We start from the raw sequence: 16,076 nt of genomic DNA, 5'->3' as shown, positions 1-16,076 counted from the left end.
TGGTAGGAAACTATCCCCTCTCTCTGTCTGCGAAATCGGGCCTGGAGCAACAAACGGAAGTACTTGGGACAGACACTGCGATTTTCTTCAGTTATGCGAGGCATCCGTAAAATCTCTCTCTCTCTCTCTCTCTCTCTCTCTCTCTCTCTCTCTCTCTCTCTCTCTCTCTCTCTCTCTCTCTCTCTCTCTCTCTTGTCTCCAGCGCAGGAAGCACCATAGGATGGCGGGAGGAAGAGGTTAGCCTCACATGGAAATCTTTCAGGCAAGCGGAATGTATTTCCGTCTGGAATGTATGGAACTACTGTGGGCAGATGGGCGATGCAGATGAAGAAGGAGTAGCGCAGGGTATCTTGGCAGTAGCGAGGGCGACGTGGAGTTGCAGAGAGGCGGGAGGGGGGGGGGGGTGATGATGGCGACAGCCAGAGGACTTTCACTTTACAATTGTGATATTCTTGTGGGATTCCCTTGGAATCTTGAGTACAAATTAATGGGTTTTTTCATTGTAGAGCCAGTAGTAGTAGAATGCCATAAAGATAACACATAGGTGTAGTCATCAACAAAATTGAAGAACAAGAATGCATCCTAATTCCTCTCTGTCCTACCACACATTGGCTAGAGAGAGAGAGAGAGAGAGAGAGAGAGAGAGAGAGAAGAAGAAGAAGAAGAAGAAGAGAGTTTTAACGTCGTAGGAAACTATCCCAAGATACCTTAAATATCTAACGATTATGTCCATAAAGATAACACATAGGTGTAGTCATCAACAAAACTGAAGAACAAGAATACATCCTAATTCCTCTCTGTCCTACCACACATTGGCTAGAGAGAGAGAGAGAAGAAGAAGAAGAAGAGAGTTTTAACGTCGTATGTGCGCTCCTTGCCGCACTGTCGAAGCAAGGGACTTGCCGATACACCATGTGCGAGCCACAAACGGCTCCAAGCACACAACAAGCCTAAACTAGCAAGCTCAAGAAAACAAAGGGTGTGTCACTCACCGCTCTACGCTCGCCTTCGTGGTGGATTCCTCGCCGCGATGAAGAAGAAGCTGCAGTCGTGCCGTGCTCAACCGCCTCGCCGCCGCCGTGCCTTCGTAATGCTCGATCGCACACACACTCTCCCTCTCTCTCTCTCTCTCTCTCTCTCACACACACACACACAAGGAGGTGAAGAAGAAGAAGATGGAGATGGAGATGGAGCAAGAGCACTCTTCTATTGCACAAATGAGAGAATGAGTAAAAATTAGGTTTAGTTGGCTTTTATAGGAGCTCACCCCATTCACACTTGGGCGCCCATGCTTAGCCAACTAATCCCTTGAATGTCCAAGTTAAAGTGCGCCTCTCATCGGCGATCACTCTTACCCTTTTCCTATTGGTCCGACAAGCCCAGTACCTGACTCTAAATAATACAACGTTTATAGATCATAGGGTGTCCGTGTGCCGTGAGGGTTAACATGCCCCCCTTCCTGATGTAGATTCCGTCCTCGGAAGCTATTGAGTTGAAGCTGGTTCGTCGAGGTGGAAGAGCATTTGAGATGAATGTCCTTAGCCTTCTTCAGTCACTGCAAAATCAAACAACATTGGCACAGTAATGGCATTCTCTTAAAAAGCATATGCAGTTTTAGGTAGAAAAATTGATTGGTCAAAGAATTTCAAACAATTTGTTAGCAATGAACATTAAATTGCAATGTAATCAAATGCATAAACAGATGTAAAGGTAGAAAATTAAACAAGTCAGGGGTCGCTAATTTGACGGTCGAAAAGCACTAGAGATCGAATATTAATACCATGGGTAAGCTTCTTAATTTTCTGTGGTCAATTAAGTTGTTTAATCGCGAGAGCCAAGTATTCATGTTCGAGGGCTGACTAGAGGCTATATCTAGAAAACCTTGTAATTAAGCTACTATAAAAGGAATTTCTCATGAAATCATCGCCTGACTGATTACTTTTTCTTTGACCCCCCAAAGTCTTTTCACATTGATTCAATTATGAAGTGGGTGCTTATTTTGTATGCCTTGGGTTTTTTGCTTTTCAAGGAAAAGCGCCCACACTGGGAACCTCTAGGGCTCTAGTACCATAGGCGATACATGTGAGTGAAGTACCAATTCCAGCCAGGATTTCTCTTCCAGCTTAAAATTTTACATTGTGGCACTTTGATTTTTTGTTTGTTCATTTTCAGCATTTTAATTTGTAACTTTGGGGGGTCATATAACATTGTTACACTCCCCAGGCTCATCACATTAGTAAACTCCCTTTATAATACTTAAGCTAAAGGTCGATAGGGTTAAGCCCACTAGAAAGCCCTAGTACATTTCATACAATGCTGCCTAAATCGGATTAAGAACCTAAGTAACCATTGCTTATTAGGAAGGCATTCCCCATGGTATTAAGAGAAGATTTCTAATATCTAGCTTGGTCAAACTAGCTTAGTTGGACTGCTTGATTTTTACACCTAGACAAGTGATTATGACAAAACATTACATTGAATTAAATGTTTGATACTAAGCCAATGCGCTGAATATTATGCTACCAATCACAATCAAAGCAGACAATCATGGATGCAAAAAGATAAGGGCAATGCTAATGGACAAGAAACACCTGTTTGTGTTGATGGTCGCGCTTGATTTGAAGTGTGAACGAGAGAAAGGTTCCATGAAGGTCCAAATCCTATCAATAGCAACACGTTCCTGTACACACTAGGAAACAAAAGGAATACCTCCAGGAGGCACATTAGTGGGAAAAGAGAACTTCGCTAATCTCTCAACTCTAAAACAGAAACACTCTATCGTACTAATCTTACCTACCCTCCATCACTCAAGTGATGAGGATCAAAGGTGTTTTATGGCATAGGTTTCTGTTTCACTTTACCAAATGTGACATGTGTAGGTCTGAGTCAATGTTTTGACTTTTAATGTGCATACTCGTTTGCTAATTGCTCTTGCTCTTTATTTTTTTGTTTTTTGTGAGTATAAAGCTTTATATGTACATTCCCTAAGATTGGTGATTGAGAGGTCAGGGAAAAAGGTTGAGAGGGAAGCAAGTGAATGATGGATGTCCACAAACACTCCCCCCTTCCTTGGGTAGATCATACCGTTTGAAATGAGCTTGTCACCCTTTGAAACCAATTGTTCCAGTTGGTAATAGGTGAGGATTTTTGCCAGTAGTTTTCTATTACCCTAGGTGCCTCGTCAAGTTGCAAGGGTGGTAAGGTACTCTCCCAGGATTTTATTTGCAACTTTGTTGTAGGTGGTGAACTTACCTCGGAAGGTGCAAACTCTTTCGTGCTTGGATGGATATGTACAGTGGTAGGTGGAGGTTGTGTCGAAGCTTCTATTTGCATATAGGAACTACATGAAGAGCAAGAAGCTTCATTTGATTTCCCTGTTCCTGAGCTAGGTGGAACAAATCGTTCTTTCTTTGGTACCCAAACTAGCTCTAGAACGGGTGTGTAACATTCCATGATTTTTTCCTTTCCGCGATTTTCAATTTGTTTTGGAGCCACAGGATTGGGTTTACATGGGCAAGGTGACAGGTAAGAGTACACTTTACGTTTGGGCACCCAGATTTGATCATTTCCTTCATAGTATCCTTGGGCTTCCAATAGTCGTTTAGGAATCCAACGCAGAGTTTCTTTACATTTCTTGGAGTGAGTGGTACGGTTCTTACTAGGTTTTCGTTTTTTTGCATCAGCTATGGTCACTAAAGAAGCTTTAGGGACCCACTTGTATGTTTTCTTCGTTACCTTAGGAGGAGTCTTGTTGGAAGCGATATGCATTGCTTGTAGCATATTTAAGGGTATAGGCGTTTCATCCCCCTCAGGTGTTACCCAGGTCGTCCCCCTGTTTCCCCAAGTGTCTATGGTTGATGCTAGGTGGACCCAATCCACATTGTCTGATTCCGTCATACCCGGTAACACATCCATATAAGGAGAATCTTGGCCAATGTCTGTATCCTTCTTACAAGTGTAACAATATTGTAGTGGGGCCGAGTGAACCGTGGTGTCAGAGCGATGATCAATAATGGTTTTACTCCCTAAGGGGTGTACCTTACCAGTCACCAAATCCACTCTAAGGACAGAGTCTTGGAATTGCAAATAGACATGATTTTTAGACCAATCGTGAACCATTTGTGCTTCCCTCATGAATGATCGTCCTAAAATCATTTCATATGACATAAGGTGTTTAGAGAAATCCATTACAATGAACGTATGTCGCACCTTGTATCCTAGAACTTTGATCTTAAGATCCTTGAGCATCCCCATAGGTTTGGCTATGGTACCATTTGCCATCTTTACCACAATGTTAGTAACACTGAGGCGGGGTTTTCCCATGGATTCCCAACAATCTTTTGTAACGATGCTAACTCCCGCACCACCATCAAGAATTCCCTTTATAGTTAATCCCTTGGTAGTGATGGGTAGGGTCGCATTAGACTCGTCGCCTTCAAAATACTGCCCTAATTCGTTAATGGGTACCTCGATCACAGACTCGTGTCCATCTAAGTCAAGTGATTGCACATGATTTTCCTCATCAATCATAATCGAGTCAGGCCTATTTGGTTGCGCAAACTGCGGTAATCCCGTTCGTAGCTCTCCGTTAAGGAATGCTCGAAGTGCAAGGAATAACTCAGGATCTCCATACAGCTTTGCTATGATCGTGGTTCGGACCTCAGAAGACATGAAGTCCACTAGTTTGGCAACATTCATTGGCGTTTTGCAGGGTGTAGGTCCTTGACTAGGAACTGGTGAGAATGGAATCTCATATTCCTCAATGGGATCAGGTATTCCTTCGTTAAACATCCTTCCCAACAAGAAGGGTGTATGCTCACTTTCTGATGTCCCGTCCTCACTCCCTTCTTGGATGATACTAGATATGGCTAACGGTCTATGGTTCATGTGAGGTGGATGAACTTGCGTGGGAAACACTGTGTCATGAATTTTGACATGCATGGGTTCTGGTTCTAGTTTCCTTTGAGTCTCCTCCACTAAACCTCTTAGATGTTTCACCTGCTTAATCTCGTCTACTGGGCTTGGGTACGTCCCAATCTTCTTTTTACGATTCTTCCCTTTTTGCCCCTGCGGTTTATCTTGGGGGTCTTGGATTGGATTTGGAAACACTTGTGGTGTTTTCAGAGGCTCTTTATGATTTTCTCTTATTCGGTTTTCATTTGGTTCCATGTTACGATTTTCCTTGTCGGTCTTTCCCTTTGTGGTATTGGTTCTAGTCTCCATTGTCTCGATTGAATCTGAATCATCCTCGAGGTCATTCATATACACGGGGTCATCTCCTGTTCCTATGTTTGTTTTGGAACTTGGCTTTGAATTTTTCGTATTCTGCGACTTCTTCCTTCGTGTCTTCTTTTTCTTTGCTTGGATAATTGACGCGGTATCTCTCTCTTCGAGGATATGTCCTGGCCCTTGAAGCATGGACCGTGTAATCGCATAAGCGGGTGCGACGGGTGGTATTGGTGATGTCACACTAGCAATTTCGACCAAATTCAGGGGTGTGATTTTAGGCGCATTTGGGTTATAGGGGCATTGGGCAATCAAGTGATCTATGCCACAACGATTACATGTGAGTATTGGCATTGCAGACGTGCTCCCTTGATTCATTTGCATCTGTGCAGCATTCTTTTGCAGCCTAATAGGGCATTCCGCTGCTCGATGTGGTCCACCACACTCGTAGCATTGAAGAGGTGGCCTCCTAGCCTGGGTGTTGATATTTTGACCTCTGGATGCGAGAGCAGCAGCTTGATAAACCGGCTTGACTTGCCCCCAACAATCTTCCATGTAGTATATAGGACACTCTTCCAATGTATCAAGTCCGTAGGCAATACTAGTGTCTATTTCCTCCTCACAGCCATCTGGATAAGCATTTGATGGCTCGCAACCCACTTGGTTCATAGGGGCGACTCTTGGATGCGGGGGCTGCGGTCCTAGCACAGGAGGTGGTAGCGGTGTAGCTTGTACAACATTTTGAGATCTAGGGACCATGTGTTGCGGTAGTTGCTCAACAGGTGGAGTAGGCATCAATACAGGAGCTCGAGGCGCATCCGTCCAGGCTACAGGTGGTCTATTTGCCATCATACGTTTGATCATTAAACAATCCTTAGCTTGGTGACCATACCTACCACATGCGTTGCAAGTTCCATTAAATTTTACTCTAAACGTAGGGCACTCACTAGTGCTATGTGGACCTAAGCAAATGGAACACCATTGTTGCTCCCTTCTTGGATACATGTGACTATTTTGAGGGGGTCGGTTATCCTTAAGAGACTCTTGGATTGCCTTGGTGAGGTCTGTCAAGAATGTCTCAAATACCTTTGGCTCATTGGCAATGGGCTTTGCAGTCATGGGTTCATACTCAATGGCTTGTGAGCTAGTGGATCTCGTGTCAGTAGACACCCTCATGCCTGCTATCATCAAGTTGTCCTCTAATTGGATTGCATTGGCAGTGACATCTTCCCAGGTTGTGATACCTCTAATCACTAGTCCATTATAGATTCCTTCATTCCTCAACCCTCGAATGAATCGATCAAGCAGTTGGTTATTGTTGAAGCGCTCATTTACAGGGCAACGAGAGTTTAAGTGCTTTAGACGACTAATGAAGTCCCTTACTGACTCTCCTTCCTTACGTTTGGCCTTCTGTAGCTGAGATGCTACACCCCAAAGCACACCTTCTCGTATGTACTCCTTTAGAAACAACCTTCGAAGGGTAGGGTAGATTGTTTTCTCGTCCACCCTTAGGGTCCTATACCAATCTCCAGCCTTCCCACTTAATGTCAAGCTTAAGGCATTGCACTTATGTAGTTCGTTGCGTTCCCCTAAGGAATCACATACTTGTTCAAACACTTCAATGTGTTTCCTAGCATCTTCGTCCCCATTGAATTTTTGCGTGAGTTTGGCAATTTGTACTGCCTTACTTCTAGGCTCTCTATCAGATGCATGACGCATATTTTCCGCGATAGATCGACCTATGGTTTGAGCAAACGCTGCCAAGTCACCTATGTGAGGAGGTAGGGCCGGTGGAGGTACTCTTGGAATCATATGTGGGAGAGGGACGGGTACCGGTCTTGGCATATGTATAGATGATGCAGGATATGGAGCATAACCGGGCATAGGTCCACTCGGATAAGAGCTAGGGAGCGGCACTCGAGGAGCATAAGCAAGTGGTACAATTGGAGGTGTGGGGGCCATGTGTGCATAAGGGGCTAGAGGCACATACGGTCGAGGCCCCATATTAGGTACTACGACACTAGGTAGTGGCACTGCGCTAACTGTAGATCTCATCGGTACATTCTCTGTCAGGCTTATCCCTGGAGTGAGCACTGTGTTTTCCTTGATAGAGGGTTGAGCCAAGTTAGGGAAGCTAAAGTTTTCGCTCGGAGGCTCAGATTGCATAGAGACCCCAGGTGAAATGACGTAAGATGGGTCCATGGGGCTCATTAGAGGAGTCTCCATTTGTGATAGAGTAGGCTGTTGAGCCTTGCTCGTATCCAAAAATCTCATGGGGCCAGTTGAGAGTATATTTACCCCTCGGTTTTGCCTTTCTGATTGAATAATGCCATGGATAACATTACAGATCATTTTCTGTTGATCTTCGATGCTCGTGGCACTAGAGGTGGATTGTACAATCTCTATCCATCCTACATGGTAGGCGTGGCCAGAGTGTAGATCCGTCAACACCTCAGTGTGGAGGTCGTATGTCCAATGATCATTAATGAACAATCCTTCTAGAGTCGACGTGTTAATGGTTTCTTGTGAGGTAGAAGCAATGTTGCTCCCCGTGGTTTTACTTGTCACCAACGGTACTCTAGAGGAAACTTCTGAAGGAGGCAGCTCAACAGGGCCTTCTTGGTAAGAAGTTGGTAGGATATCCACATGGACACTCTTTGGGGGTGTGGGGTCCACGTGCGATGTGAAAGGAGAGTCCACTTCCCCACCCCCTTCGTGTGCTTCATTTGCATCAGGTTCCGAGCGAGTAGCTCTACCTAATGTTTCCATGAAACGGCTAAACATACTAGTACTAGGCTGTGGAGCTTCGGGAGGTGCATGGTCTTCTCTCTCAGTGTTTTGGGTAGGGTATGCTTCCATGATTTCTGAGTCGGAGGAGGAATCACTAGCGGCTATTTTAGGGTCTTGGGTGGTGCTACCTTGTGTCCCCGCTGAGGGTCTAGAGCTTATCGTGGATGGGTAATGGGTGTCCGTATGAACAGAGGCACCCTCAATATGCTCGTGTTCTAGCACCCGCCCAGAGCGTAAGTGCATGTGCTTTTGATACCCTAAGGTGTCAAAAAGCTGCTCTAGGAGGCCTTGTGACTAGTTTTTAGCGTGTTTTTTGTTTGTTTTTTTGCTAGATTTTTTAGAGCGTGTCGTGGAATGGGCCGTGTGATAGCTCGAAACGAGCGTATCGGCCAGAGGGTCGTGCCGTGCTTTACAGCCCTCCGTTTGGTCACTCTATGCCCTCGGAATCCCTAAAACTGTCAATTTCCAGTAGGGAACTAGGCCCAAACTAGAAAGTCTAAGGGTGCAAGTGGGAAGAGAAAGGAGGAGAGTGGAGGACTTGTCCCACATGCTCTCATTCTCTCTTGAGGGGGTAGGGTATATATATAAGAGTGAGTCTAGTATATATCATAAGATTGAGGACTAAGGCTTGGGCTCGGGCTTGGGCGGGCTTGGGCTTGGGCTTGGGAAACCGATCCCGATCTATCTTTTATACAAACCAACCCGTCCGTTTTAAGAGTCACGTTTTTTATTTTCGAAAAATTTAGCCGCCCGCTCGCTCGCGTTTTTGATTTCCGATTTTATTTTATTTTTTTGGGTTTTTTTTGGTGCAGAAAATACAGAAATTGAAAACGCAGATATGCAAAAATTTCAGAAAACGCAGAAATTGAAAAAACGCAGATATGCAGAAATTGCAGAAAATGCAGAAATTGCAGAAAATGCAGAAATTGAAAAAACGCAGAAATGCAGGAAATTGCAGAAATTGGAACCGCCGAAATTGAAAATGCAGAAATTGCAGGAAATTGAAAAAAAACGCAAGAAATGCAGAAAATTGAAAAAGCACAGACAATAGCAGAAATTGAAACTTGACAAAAAACGCAAAAAAAAAAAATCTCCACACACTCCTTCCCTGCCTTTCCTATGATAGAAATTGCACCACAAGGAAGCGTAAAGTGCTAACCGAGCTTAGTGAAGGGCATATCCTCGGCAGCGGCGCCAAAAATGTGCGCTCCTTGCCGCACTGTCGAAGCAAGGGACTTGCCGATACACCGTGTGCGAGCCACAAACGGCTCCAAGCACACAACAAGCCTAAACTAGCAAGCTCAAGAAAACAAAGGGTGTGTCACTCACCGCTCTACGCTCGCCTTCGTGGTGGATTCCTCGCCGCGATGAAGAAGAAGCTGCAGTCGTGCCGCGCTCAACCGCCTCGCCGCCGCCGTGCCTTCGTAATGCTCGATCGCACACACACTCTCCCTCTCTCTCTCTCTCACACACACACACACACAAGGAGGTGAAGAAGAAGAAGATGGAGATGGAGATGGAGCAAGAGTACTCTTCTATTGCACAAATGAGAGAATGAGTAAAAATTAGGTTTAGTTGGCTTTTATAGGAGCTCACCCCATTCACACTTGGGCGCCCATGCTTAGCCAACTAATCCCTTGAATGTCCAAGTTAAAGTGCGCCTCTCATCGGCGATCACTCTTACCCTTTTCCTATTGGTCCGACAAGCCCAATACCTGACTCTAAATAATACAACGTTTATAGATCATAGGGTGTCCGTGTGCCGTGAGGGTTAACATCGTAGGAAACTATCCCAAGATACCTTAAAGATCTAGCTGACGAGGAGAGTTGAACTCAAGACGTGTTATGAGAGAGAGAGAGGGGGGGGGGGGGGGGGGGGGGATGGAGAAAATTAAAGCTGGTATTTATTATGCTAGTTCAAATGTAGAAATGACACATCGTGAGAACATAGATTTTCACTCTATATTTGTTTCACCACCTTTCATGGCGACATGATGGTGTTCAAGCATCGTCTACCTGCATTATTTGAACATAGGGGATGCACGAGATCGATATTTTCTATCATCGATGTTTGAATATGGGGGCATCACAAGATTAATCCAAGCATTAAAACATTAAAAGAGATTGGGTCCCCCCTATTCAAGCGTTTGGAAAAAATAATTTTTGAGCAATGGCGAGACTCTAGCATGGCCTTCAGGCGGCAACTAGTCTTGCTTGGTGGGCCTTTGCCGTACATAATCGATAGATTTTGGAGGGCAAATGGTTACTTGATTAGTTGGTTGTGATTCTTCTTGCCTTGGGTTTTGTTGTGGTGACACGAGAAAATGAGTAGAACCAATTGATAGGCACCATTAATAGCTCAGCTTAGGACTTGATGAGCATTGGGAATTAGAAGCAAGTTGTGTCCCATAGTGCTCCATATACGAAAAAGGGCTACTAAAGAGGGTAATTGAATCAAGCGGTTACAACTTAACCTACTTTGGTAAATGTTTACAGATTGCACCATTTAACCTAGTGATATCGACCATTTAGTCTCTAAACATGGAACTATCTTTGAGACACCCATCTTATTCTCAATCAAGTGTACTCAATTTTCCTTTATTTCAATTTATAGGTTGAATTGCCAAACTGTGAGAACATGAAATGCATGATTATTTGATATATAGATACGATGATCGAAATTGAGCATGCACTCGTGAGGAAGAAATATAGCTAAACTAAACTTAAGGAATCTTTGACAAACTAAAAAAAAAATACGGAAGGAATAAACAAAGTATAAAATTGAACTACACTACTGACCTGATAATCATGTACGATGTCATCCAATTGTGCAAGCCGGTGGACAATGTTTGAGTGAAGCTAAAAAAAAACAATGTGAATAGTTAAACATATCGTCTTGCAATGAACGACATAGACTGAAACCACAAAATATACACTGCACGTCATGCAGAGGTGCCATACAAAAGTACGGAGGAGAGCTGGCACTGTGGTCTCTCTAGAAATTATAAGAAACAGAACCCGTGCCCTGCCCCGTAGCGTTTGTGTGTTGCGCCAAGCAAACATATGATCATGGGGTGTTGGATACAGATAACGAACCTTGTAGTGTTGTAGAGATAGAGTCGTGCTTGTGCAATTGAAACATCCAGTGTTGTGAATATATGTCCTCCCTGCCAAACACAAAACACGCATTAAGACAAATACAGAAGATGTGGCATATTGCTTAAGCTTAAAGAGAAGTAGATCTAATTTCATATTATATGTCAAAGGTTCGCTACATAAAGAGTTATGGGTGATTTTTGATAGATTTTTCCTTGTTAAATTTGCATTATCTCTCTCTGCTTGGCCAATTCTCTATTTGCAATGCGCCCTCTCCTTGTAGACCAAGCATGGCTTCTCCTCAATTATGCAACTCGTTGTCCATGCAGTAGCATATTATTATAGGTAAGGTCAGCCCTCAAGCAGTCTAGGAGTCTTTCCAATCGCAAGGTTCTGTTCATGGGACCGATCGATGCTTGAATTTGACCTTGGAAAGAGAACTTCATGTTGCGAACTTGCATCAGACAAACAATAGACAAACAATGCGTTCTCCTACTGCTTTGATAACAGACGTGTTGAGTTGGGCGTCCCCATAGAGGAAGACCCACATTTAGTTCGCTCATCACTATTGCAAATGCGGATCCGGTGAACTTTGTATTGTTTTACTTCAGTGCTAGATGCATAATGTCAATCTGCATATGTCTCGTTATTTCTATAGATGTTTTATAGCAACACCCACCAAGCACATATAGTTAGCACAAAAGGGTGTGTGTAAGAGAGGATGGCGAGGATGCAATGTGTGTGACAAAAGGCTTAGAGATGAACGAACTCTAAGAAGCCGCCTCGTGGAGAACGGCCCTTGGAGTATCAGAATCTACGTCATGGAATGAATGCTCTCACGTACTCCCTCATCTGCCCGAGCCTGGGAGGTCTGACACCGGGAGAGCAAGGCACGCATGAGAGGCAAGGCAGCAAATGAGGGCTCGTAATAGCCGTATTCTGAACTATATAAGCAAAGGCGAGTTAGCATGGCGATGGCATTTTATGAGCAGGCCTTGTGCCCTTTCATCACCTACGTCCCCGCTCTCTGCTGATTGACAAGAACGGCTTTCATCTCTCTCTCTCTCTCTCTCTCTCTCTCTCTCTCTCTCTTTCTCATAAGATAGATCTTTGAGGTCTCTTGGTATAGTTTCCCACTACATTAAAATTCTCTTCTTCTCTCTCAAAGAGTGGCCACCTGCCGAGTGGCCACCTGCCACTGCATGGAATCTCTCTCTCTCTCTCTCTCTCTCTCTCTCTCTCAAAGAATGGCGAGAGACTTACGTGAAGAACGGGTACTAGGAGGCAGACATTGGGTAACTTGCCTTGCTCACCCTCATTGCTCATTGATTGATCCTCCCCTCTTATGATCATACTCGGAGTCCCGCTCCCACGCCCTCATTGGTCGCGAACTTCTCCTATGCTTGCCAATCGGTCCTGTCAGGCTTATCATACGCGGAGTTCCTGCTCATCATATCGCACCATGATGCCCTCATCACTCACCAATTGATCCTCCCCTCTTATGACCATACTTCGAGTCCTGCTCCCACGTCCTCATTGCTTGTGAACTTGTTCCATGCTCGCCAACCGTCCTGTCATGCTTCTCCCCTTTGATCATACTTAGAGTTCTTGCTCATCAAATCGCCCCACGACGCCTTCATCGCTCACCAACTGATCCTCTCCGAGTCCTGCTCTTACATCCTCATTGCTCGCAAACTTCTCCCATGCTCCTCCCCCTCTTATCATACCCAGAGGTTGTTGCTCCCGCCTACCTCTGAGGTCCTCCTCACCATCATCATCGCTTGTTGGATGATTGCCTCCAAATTATTGTTGGTCGTTTCCTGCACATAGCCACCCAACACTTGCCTCCTCCGCCACCTCCTCCAACCACTTGCTCATTAGGTCGCACCACCATGTCCTTATTGGACAAGCATGGTGTAATTGGGATCATACGTCTCCTGCTCCGGCCCACTCTATCTCAGTGTCAGCGCCATAGTTTTTTCCTTACTGGATGATTGCCTTCGGATTACCGGTCATTTCATGGTGGGTGAGGTTCAAGATGACCAACCAATGCTAACAAATTTTCAGCGCAGCCGATGTTGGCTTCCAACTCTGGAAGCTAGCAACCAGATCGTCGTCGTTAGCTTCTGTTGTGCTGGTTTTCAGCGTTGATTTAAAAAGAGTGCGTAAAGCGATTTGAGTTGACGGCAATGGCTGAAAAAGGCTGCGCTGTGCAACTCAAATAATAAATTGAGGTCTCAGAAGATAAAGCCACGTGGCTTAATACGGTGGTCTTAATTAAAAAAAGTACCTTGGGCTCACCAAGTAAAAATCGCACGCGCGGGGATATTTGAGCCTCTAAGGGCTTACAAATTCGGGCGACCAGTTCAAGCCGGATTAATTTAACCCTAGCCTAGCGATATCTCAACTTTTCCCTTCTGCTATGTATCATAGTGCATACATACACCTCTTCTGCTCTTCTGCGTTAACTAGGATAGATAGATCTGCCCCTCATCTCCCTAACGACGACAGGGGATAACTCAGTGAGAGCGGTCACAGTCAGATCCGCTTGCCCTTATAACTACCGCTTTGCTCTTCATTCTCACATCGAGTATAGTCACAGTAGGCTGTTTGTTATTGAGGACAGCAGCCTCAACCGAAGCTCCCATGGAGGTGATGCCCGCGCACCTGGTTGGCCTGCCCTTTGAGGGACCCTTCGACTAGAAGCGGATGCGATATTGGGGTGCGTCAGATGCACGGGAGAAGCTCTGGAGTCAGGTTTTAACATTGGAACTTTGTTAGCAGGGTGGATTGTTAGTGGAAACTGGCCATTTTTGGTGGAATGTTGAAGACAGCAGGGCATAGAAATTGTCAGGAGGGAGATAGGCATTTGTGAGTTAATTGAATGCATTTACTTGTTAATTTAAATACAAGCTTGTTTTTGTTGCCTATTTGATGGTTTGGTCTTGCTTCTAGTTTTGTTGATGATCTGGATGGTAACAAACATGAAGTTTTCTCTTATCAATGTTGCTGATGAGAAGGTGTATCCGAGCTTGGATATATTCATGTTTCTATATTGAAGCATGGAACCTAGTAAGTATCAATTTTCTCTATGTATTCTTTGTATGCTTTCTTCGAATTGCTTTCACTTGCCATCAACAAATAGGTTAATTAATTTACTCTTGATTTTCATTTGAAGGCAACTCTTCACTGGATTGGTTTTCAACGATGAGTGCCAGGGCTGTGGAAGTTTTGAAGTCATTGCTGTTATGGAGTAGGCAATGTGATGGCCATGGCAATACAATCTATAGAATTATAGACTTGTTATTTTGTAATGTCCTAATCTTATGGGATGAGTATGGATTTTTTGTTGTGCATGGACCTAGCCTTATCTGGTTAAATTGTGCCCACTTTCATTTTATAAATGATTCTTCACTATTTTCAAGCTTCAGACTGAATTTCTGGATAAGTATTACCTTTTTAAGAGCTTTATCAGTTCACATGTGTCATTTGATTGTCTTAATGTTTATGATTTGAGGCATTAAAATTGACTCCATAGTTTTTTAAAGAACTCAATATTTGGAGCATGGTCTTGTCTATCATCTTCCCCTTACAAGTACTCTTATTCTTTCATTTGAGAGTTTCTACCGGCTGTTTATAGTTTTAAGGTTTTTCATCTACTAATGTAGAGATATATATATATATATTAGAAAAGATGGTCCTACTTTCCACTTTGATTGAAGTGGTGTTTTGCATTATGGGATAGAAGCATCTACAGATATACAGTTTTACTTTTCTACCGGGAAATATCAAGTTGTAAGTTAAGGTTTTGTGTATTATATTCTTAGATTTAGAAAACTTGGTATATTTTTTCATTTAGAGAGTTGTTTAGGTTTTAGTTTAGACAGTGGTAATAGGAGAAAGTGTTGTTGTGTGGGTGTCTTTTATCGGATGTGCACTCATCACTTGTCGTATCGATCCAATTTTCACTGTAGTTTGACATTGGTTCTTCCTTGTCTGATTAGAGGGTGGAAGCTCTTGTGTAGGACTGAAATTGCTGTTGTGCCTTGTGAACTTGCTTAGTAGAGATCAACCCCAGGAAAGGAGATTTTGTTCTTTTTTTTTGTTTTTTTCTTGGAGAAAGTAAACATGTGGTATATTGTTCTGTTTGAGAACTTCAGAACAAAAAGATGTTTGTATGGTAATGTGGATATTTTTAGATTCAAAAAGGGTCTTTTAGTCTATTTTATTGGTTTAGCAGAGACGATGAATGGCGAGAATGGGGTTTGTTTTTTTGAGAGTTTATCAAGGTGGAAAAGAGTATTTTTTTATTGTAGGTTTACTCTCTCTATGACACTAGCTCTTTTCTCATTGCCTTTAAAATGGAAAACCATGTAGTACGCCTTTTTATTTCTCTAGGCTCCATTATTACAAGTAGAGATAAGGGCATGATCTTGTGCTATGTAGTTGGTAATAATCCACCATTCTAGCTCATGATGCCCTCGTAAGCCATTGAATAGTAATCTTAGTGGTTATATGTTAACTTTGGAAAAGAATGAAAAGAGGTCTACTATTTTAAAAGAGAATTTGAAGGAGGTTTTGAGGTGGCAAGCTTCGTAGAAATTATACAAGGAAGAAAAGTGCTAATTTGGACGCTTGGGCACAAGCAACACTCGGAGGATTGGTCTAGGACTACTTGTGCTTTGTTGTCAGTAGAGAGTATGCCTAGGATGGGGGAAAATCTTGGCTATCAGTAGCTATAATATTTCAGAAGAACATGATTATGAACCTTTTGTATCAAAAAAAAGGGGGTGAGTTGGTTGGGATCGTTGTTGATGTAATTAGGTCTTTGGATGATGTCATGTCTCAACACGAGCATGACAAGACATTGTAATTTTTTGGGTTGATTAATATAATTCACTCACTATTGTGAGCCTTAAATCCCATGTGGGAAGCTTACTGAGTAGGTGGCTAGTATCATTTGT

The 16,076-nt window shown here is 43.5% G+C and overlaps 2 long non-coding RNA genes across 2 annotated transcripts; one reads left to right on the top strand and one right to left on the bottom strand.

The window, feature by feature from the left end:
• Positions 1–1,204: 1,204 nt before the first annotated feature.
• Positions 1,205–13,317, bottom strand: LOC147434744 (uncharacterized). The gene is made up of 4 exons (XR_015185378.1): positions 12,376–13,317; positions 11,113–11,183; positions 10,816–10,875; positions 1,205–1,555 (listed from the first exon to the last, which is right to left on the bottom strand). It is a non-coding gene; the product is annotated as an uncharacterized LOC147434744 (long non-coding RNA).
• A 204-nt stretch (positions 13,318–13,521) lies between these two features.
• LOC147434743 (uncharacterized) lies at positions 13,522–14,539 on the top strand. Its single transcript, XR_015185379.1, has 3 exons — positions 13,522–13,983; positions 14,068–14,184; positions 14,291–14,539. It is a non-coding gene; the product is annotated as an uncharacterized LOC147434743 (long non-coding RNA).
• Positions 14,540–16,076: the final 1,537 nt, after the last annotated feature.

The sequence above is a fragment of the Adiantum capillus-veneris genome, chromosome 19 (genome assembly GCF_014529385.1).
Source record: "Adiantum capillus-veneris isolate H3 chromosome 19, ASM1452938v2, whole genome shotgun sequence".
Classification (NCBI taxonomy): Eukaryota; Viridiplantae; Streptophyta; class Polypodiopsida; order Polypodiales; family Pteridaceae; genus Adiantum; species Adiantum capillus-veneris.
This window is presented reverse-complemented; position numbering and strand designations above follow the sequence as displayed.